This window comes from Chiloscyllium plagiosum, unplaced genomic scaffold, assembly GCF_037043375.1.
Source record: "Chiloscyllium plagiosum isolate Xiang-an unplaced genomic scaffold, Cpla_swu_hap1 HiC_scaffold_29, whole genome shotgun sequence".
NCBI lineage: Eukaryota > Metazoa > Chordata > Chondrichthyes > Orectolobiformes > Hemiscylliidae > Chiloscyllium > Chiloscyllium plagiosum.
In genome coordinates, this window is record NW_028270167.1 from 69,174,899 (window position 1) to 69,182,963 (window position 8,065).

General features: G+C 41.8%; 1 non-coding gene across 1 annotated transcript; it reads left to right on the top strand.

Annotated features, from left to right (window-relative positions):
- Window positions 1-2,366: 2,366 nt before the first annotated feature.
- trnas-uga (transfer RNA serine (anticodon UGA)) lies at window positions 2,367-2,448 on the top strand. Its single transcript has one exon. It is a non-coding gene; the product is annotated as a tRNA-Ser (tRNA).
- The last annotated feature ends 5,617 nt before the right edge of the window (window positions 2,449-8,065 follow it).

Below are 8,065 nucleotides of genomic sequence, written 5' to 3' on the forward strand. Positions count from 1 at the left end.
AGGCTGATCAAGACGCAGTAAGTGTGACGTTGTCAGGATGATAGTTACGCTGTAAGTATATGGGGACACAATGATCTTGACGCAATAAGAGTGGGGATTCAGGGTGATAGTGACACAGTCAGCATGAGTGGGTAAGTCTGAGAGTGACGCAGGAAATGTGAGGGAGTCAGCCTGGTAGTTGCGCAGTATGTGTGAGATAGTCAGGCTGATATTGATGCAGTTAGTGTGTTGGGGTCAAAGTGATAGTGACGCAATAGGTGTAAGCGGTTCAGGATGATAGTGACACCGTGGGTGTGAGATACCAGTGTGATAGTGACTTAGTAAGTGTAAGGGGTCAGGATGACAGTGACACTAAGTGTAAGGCCCTCAGTGTGATAGTGCCGCAGCAAGTCTGGGGTGTCAGGGTGTAAATGACGTCATACGTGAGAGAGGGGCATTGCGATAGTGAAGCAGGAAGTGTGAGGGGGTCAGCCTGATAGTGACACAGTCAATGTGACGGGACAATGTTTTAGTGACAAGATAAGAGTGAGGCGTCAGTCTGATACTGACACAATAAATGTGATGGAGTCAGGCTGATAGTGACACAGTAAGTGTAAGGAGTCAGGGTGATAGTAACATAGGAAGTGTAAGGGCGTGACTGATAGTGACAAAGTAAGTGTTTGGCAGTCAGGCTGATAGTGACGCAGTCAAAATGAGGGTCTCGAAATGAAAGTGGCGCAGTAAGTGTGAGGGCGCCAGATGGATAGTGATGCAGTAAGTTTGAGGGGTTCACGCTGATATTAAGGTGGGAAGTGTGAGGGGTCAGGTCTACAGTGATGCATTAAGTGTCGGCGGGTCAGGCTGATAGTGATGCATTCAAAGACCAAATATCCAAGTCTCACTGTAGTGCTGAATAGCGAGACTCCTCAAGGCTAAGACAAAAAACAATAGTTCTCATCCTGGTCATAAATCACAGTGCTTCATTTTAAAATTGTCCTCTCCTGCTTCTAGATTCACCAATGAGGGAACAAAATTTAATTGCACCACCCTGTTTATCTCTTCAAATATTTTGCAACTCTCAATGAGATTACCTCTCTTGTTTTGAAACTGTTAAAAAAAATTTCCATTCAGAGGACTAACGTTCATCCATGATATCAAGGCTAATCACTATTCGTGGTATTCCTCATATGGCATTAGTATCTTTCCTAAATTGAGGATTATAATTCCTCATACTGTAGTCCAAGTGCGGTCGAACTGAGCCACCATACATTGGAAATAATGCATCGTTCTCGTGCCCTGAAATCCTTCTGCAGCTTTCACAACATACTTCTACAACTGCTACTAGACTTCAATGACTTGTTAAAAACTTCTCCAAGGTGCATTTCTAAACATCTGTACATTAGACTTTCTACTTCAAACCATCGACAAATAATCTCCACACATTTCCCTCCTGACAAGTATGATAAAGTCAAATCGTTGCTATTTATTAATCATGAGGGACATGGATAGGTTGACTCGTCAAGGTGTTTTTCGGCTGGTGAGGAAGTCAAAATTTAGAAAACATTGGTTTAAAATTAATGGGTAAAGAATTAAAAGGGACGTCAGGGGCAACTTTTTCAGATGCGTCCAGAATGAGCTGCCTGAGAAATTGTTGGAGACTGGTACAACTGTAACATTTAATGGCATCTGGATGGATATATGAGTAACAAGGTTTAGAGGGATGTGGGCCAAATGTTGGCAAATGGGACCTATTAATTTAGGGTAACTGTCCACCATGGTCATGTTGGAAAGAAGGGCCAATTTCCGTGTTGCATTGTTCAAGGACTTGATGACTCTAGAACTACCACAAGAACTTTGCAAATAATTCCGTCAAGACGATTTCAAGTTCCAAATCTTCGGTTAATCTTCCTCTCTTGTGCTCACAAGTTCATTACCTGATGTCAGAACATACGGATTAGTTGCTGGATCCATTCCTGTAAATTGGTTCTGCATTCTTTCTAATTATGATTTTTTTTTACGAATGTAGCTAGTGTTTATGGACTTAGCATCAATTTTTATAATACCGTATGTCGATGAATATTAAAACACAACAACACATCTAATTTGGCACCAGATGATGAGCAATTGAGTCAAAATCGATCGGACGCAGTGGGACAATGACCCTGTCTTCGTGGTGTACATCCGTGACTCTATAATTCGACGAAGAATCATTCCCACAACTTCAGCTGTGTCAGAATCTGGTTTGCGGTGAAAGCCTGTCAATCTGCAAAGGTAGCGTTCGTCTGGGTCTCTGCAAAGGAGTTGGCGAAATCTTTGGGTCTTGACAATTTGTTCTTCCAACAAATGAATTCAGTTGTTTTACTATTAAAATTGACCAAATTCCCGCAGCTGTGATGGCCGAGAGGTTAAGGCGTTGGATTTGAAATCCAATGGGGTCTCCCTGCGCAGGTTCGAATCCTGTTCACAGCGCAGAATCTCTTAAAAGTCATTCATTGTTTTGCAGGTTTTGGATTTCGTGGAGATTGAGCTTTGCATTCAATCGAAAGTAAATTTTCAACTGTGAAGAATCCGAAGTAGTTTCAAGACTGACCCAGTCATCTAATTGAATAAATTATATGTCGATACACAAAAAGCCACCAACTTCCAACACGAATCAGTTTCAACACATTTGTCGAATTATCGTGAAATTTGGATGTTTGGGGTGGGGGGGGGGGGGGTGTGGAATTGAGTAAAACAAGAAGCAATGCAATACATTTACCTGCAGGTGATGAATTTTTTTCAGGATCAGTTGAAAGTCAAGCTGAGAAAGTTCGACCTAATTTACAGCTGACTCTCAAGGCCAATAATCTTTTACATCAGCAGTCAATGAATTAGAAAAAAAACAACTCCATGTGTGGAAAGGAACTCGACTGATCCAGGTTCCTGGCTTGCGATGTGAAAAGGCAAGGCGATATCAGCGGAGTAGAATTTTCTGGAAATATTAGAAATGAAATGTTTACGGTCTTCTGCTGTCCACATTCGTTAGAAACTGTGCATTAAGAACTGCAATTGAAAATTAACGATGAAAATCAGACTTAGACCTCTGCTTGTGGTGTAGCATTGTTCAGAACAATAGGTTGTTGTTGAGGTTAAAATTGACCAAAATAATCGATGGGGATCTTATCCACGGCCTTCGTTGGAGCAGTTGGTGTGGAGAGCTCAGCTTGAAGAACCAAATGCCAATTATTCATCCTGGCTGTCTGAATTGCTTAGTTAAACATACTCCCAGTTTAATGAAAAAAACCTTTGCTATCAGAGTTAGATGTTTTCATGTCAGCATGTTCCGATATGAGAAGACCCTTATGAGTAGATGTGAATTAAATTTTGACTCTAACGTCAGAGAAGTTGACACATTTCTGCACCAAAATAAGCACTACCATTGGTATCAAATCAAACTGAACAAAGGACTAGTCACTTAGACATTTCCTGTCTGCAGTCTCTGCCAATGGATCGTTCAGGCCCGATATAGGAATAGGGCGTGGTGACATCTGTTCGCAAGTGGATCACTTTATTCTTGCTCACAATCCATAAACCGTAATTCATTTTGAACTTCTTAGCCATCAGCATGGTCAGTGGTACATAATGCACAGGTTTGCTTCACGAAACAAAGAGCGAAATCTTATTCAATGCAGATGCAAATTCAAGTGGTCCCTGGTCGACCAGAAGACAGATATCGCGAAACAAAGTGAATACAGAAAACAATCAATGTTTTCTGGGAGTCAAAAAGATGTACTGGAAGAACGGAAACATATATTTGGAATTAAAGTCACATACCACTTCCACAGACTAAATGTTCTTGAACCATTATCTTAATTTGACCTTCATGTCCACCATTGCTGCAAAAATTATCTTAACAACTCAGAACTTTGTGTTCTTTGATATTCTCTCCTTCATGTTTCTCTTGATTTTGAAACTAAAACCGAGCAATTGTAATGCACCCTATTTCACTTGCAAAGATCAGAAGAAGATCAATTTATAAGAGAACAGAAATAAAGCTACGTCTGTCTTTCGAGAGAAAACACAGTTACCATTTCGACTCTAAAAAGTCTTCTTCAGAAGTCTGCACAATGAACTCGAAATAGTAGACCGAAAATGAAAAAAAAGAGCCAAACTGCCGCGAATACACCACCCGCAAGTGCATCAAGTCCTACTCGAATATGCCGAATTACTACTATCAACATCAGTGAAGAACGGAACAAAGCTCATTCTGCAGTTGTCAACCTGTTATGGCGTAGTTTGTAAAGTCAGAAATATGATTCGGTAAAAAGCGGGATGAAAGCGGGATATAGGAAGTCTGAAAAAAGCAAATGCGTGCTTTGCTTTGAAGAAGGTTGGCAGTGATGAAAATGGAAATTAACTACAGTCACGGGGGCTTAATTAATAGCTGAAAATGTGTTGCTGGAAAAGCGCAGCAGGTCAGGCAGCATCCAGGGGACAGGAGAATCGACGTTTCGGGCATAAGCCCTTCTTCAGGCATCTGCAGACCTCACTTTCTCCTCAGGGCTTAATTAATACTCAGCATCGTTGCAACACAGGGACGCAATTCTTTTTGCTAGGTTTCTTTTCTGCCATTTTATAATCACGACTGCTGTCGGGTTTGGTTTCCATTTCAGCCTTCGGTGACAGCCTGATGGAAGTTTGCACATTCGCCCAATTTCTGTGTGGTTGCTCTGGTTTGCTGCCACATTCTTAACATTTGCAGGTTATTTGGAATCGCCATTGAACGCACACGGTTTCAGAGACAGTGATGTCTCTGTAATAGGAGTGTCTGGATAGGACGTACTTCAGAGGATTTTTGTGAACTTAAACAGACAGAGTGGGGTTAGTCTGCTGTTTCCTGGGTGAGCTACATGGCCAGAGAGGGGTCAGGGTCTTCTTCCCTGAGGGAGATACGTTGACAGAGTTGGGTTAGTTGCTCTTACCTGTGTCAGTCACGCAGATACAGTAGGGTCAGTCTGCCCTTCCCTGGGCGAATTTCTTTCACAGAGTGGTGACAGTCTGCTCTTCCCTGCCTGAGTGAAATAGAAAGAACGGGGTCAGTATTATCTTCCCTCGATAATTTATGTTGACAGTCTGGCTTCCGTCTGCTCTTCCCTGGCGAGTTACATTGGTAGAGTGGGGTTAGTGTTCATTCATTGGGTGAGTGCCATAGACGGAATGGGATCAGTCTGCTCTTCCCTGAGGGAATTACATTTATAGAGTGGGGTCAGACTGCTCTTCAGAGAATGACTTATATTGACAGTGTGCGATCAGTCTGCTGAGTTCCACTGAGAGTGTGGGGTCCGTCTGCCCTTCCCTGGGTGAGTAACACTGACTGAGTGGTGTCAGTTTGCTCTTCCCTCAGTGAGTTAAATTGACAGAGTGGCGTCAGGAGTGGCGTCTTTGAGGAGTTGACAAAAGTAACTCGTCCCCTACATCTTTGGGATAATTAGGGATGGGCAGTGAATCTTATCTCATTGAAAGACAACTGTGTCCCAGAAATGCATTTCTAATAATTGCATGTACTAATTCGACAGTGCAAGCGGTCGGGAATAACTTGAGGAGAGGTGCAGGGTAGAACAATTAAAGTCAAATGCATTGATGCCGAGGAGACATGACACAAGATGTGAGTGTGGAGCTGATGGTGCAAGGGTCAGTGTCAGTGCTATTGGTTCAGCATTTATTTCTCACTGTTCGCAATGACTCACACACTACTGCTGTCAATTCACAATAATGAGCCTGTTCATCTTGGTTTGAAAATCCCTGCGTGTGTATTAATGTGGTTAATGGGACGCGAGAGAAGATGAGCACATCCTCTTTATTCTGTCAGTTTAAACAGATGAAAATATCTGTTGGATGCCAATGGAAGAGGATACTGTCTTTTTCTGTGCCTCTTCAGTGGGGAATGCTCAGCATTGAAATGTCTGTTTTTGCACAAGCAGAGTTTGATTGCCATTCATACTGAGCAACGTTAATACAGAAAACGCGTTTTCAAATTCCTGTGATCAAGTGGTTCAGACATTGCACATATGGACGACAAATCTGGCTTTTAACGTGGCGCCGTGGCTTAGCTGGTGAAAGCACCTCCCATCACACTGGTACCTGCTCATTGTATTGAAAGCTCGTTATTTATCGCAAGTATTATGTTGCTGATCGAAACACTCAGTGTCCTGTTTGAATTGCTATATTTTCTGATTTTGTGTTCCGGCTTCATTTTCCAGGTTTAAATCCAGTAGTGTATATTGCTCTTTTTAACTACTATTTTAACCTGGAGATTCCTACCGCAGTACCACAAGCACTTCTGTTTCTCATCCTCTTATTCTCAATCCTTTATTTCCAGTTTGGTGGAAATTAAGTGGTGAAGCAGGAGACACTGCAGCATTCCCGGGGAATGTAGTGGTAATGGCACTGACACCACGACCTGATCACCCTCATTCTCTGCTGTCACCATTCATTGGTTGTACACTAACAGTAAATGAATCCTTGTTCTTCTTCAGCTATCATGTAATTACTTTCTTTTTATGTTGGATAAGGAATTCAACTTTAACTTCGAAAGGGTCTTTAGATTTTGAGGAAGAAATGTCTCCTTGCTTCAGGTCGAAGTGACAGACGCATTATACAGAGAATGTGAGACTCATTCGACCGATTCCAGCCAGGCGTCAGAAAGCCTCTCAGCAGTTCGAATCTCAAACTGTCTCTGACTGTCAGGCTTTTCAAAGAGCAGAAATAAGAAATGAGGGATATGGACAGCTAGAGTGTCGGAGAATGTTAAAAATGCCCAGTAGGATTCAGAGAGAAATATAGAAAAACAGAGACACGTATTGAGGTAGACACTGGAAGAAACAATTCTCTATTCGACGTGACTGCTAAATAACAGAAAGCAAAAGGAAATGTAGCCATTAAAACATAGCCTTCCACCAGCTCAGGAAAATGAAAGTAGCTTGACAACTTATTAAGTTCTTTTAAGATTGTAAATTCGACATTTGTAAGCTCAAGAGTGATTTTGATAAATGCAATGATTCGACAGGTAAGATTATCATTTTCCCAACAGTATAATCTAGAAATCAATAACTAACCTGCTTCTGTCGCTCTAAAAAAAATCTGATTCTCTCTGCAGATGTTGCCAGGTGCAGCGGGTTTCTCTATCAATTCTCGTTTTTAGTTCAGATTTCCAAAACCTGCATCTTTTTGATTTTTGATAACCTGGCACAAAACCAAGCATTACCAGGATCGGACCAGTGGTCAGAAATACTGGTACCACGATATATTTTCACAATAAAACATTCATTCCCTGTCCGAAAATAGAACTAATGCCATGGCAGTTCTAGTTCCAAATCCTCACTACGAGATTACACTGAATGAAGACAGACGCTCTTGCACGTATTCTCAATGAAATGGCTTTTCCCTTTCATTTCTGATCAGTTTCACTGCAGATTGTTTTCTACTCGTCTTCACGTTTTGCAGAATGGAAAAGTCCATTTGGCCCATGGTGCAGTCTGGTTTAAAGACATTCATCTATTCTATTCCCAGTTTCCAGCTTTGGTCCATAACCTTATGTGTTCTGATGTTTCCAGTGCAAATGGCAGTGAGGTTCTCACTTTGATCTAAGATGACACAACAATGGGATTGAAGTTTGATATAGTCACACTGTGTTATTACCCACGTCGTGTCTTCCTCAGAAAGAGACACACAATAGTGGTAGAGTTCTCAGGATTTGACCAGCTCCTTGTGCTTCACTTCAGCTGTCCGCTCCAACATGCAAGTTCAACCGCTAAAAGGCAGCTTTTGGTTAAACCAAAGCCAGTTCTACAGACAATGAGAGACATTCTAGCTCTGAGCTAGAATTTAAAGTGGACGAAAGAAACAGTAAATTCGAAAACCCAAACACTTCCGTTCCTGACAGACAACAGGAATGGACTAGCACGCTGCATCCTAGTGATTTTAAATGCGAACCGACAATCCCCTAACTCGACATAAAAGGCGTGTTACCAATTCCGTCACTGACGCAAAGATCAGGTTTGGCTGTGACAGTTTGTCTATTTGTAATGTAAACGTCCACATCATGGAA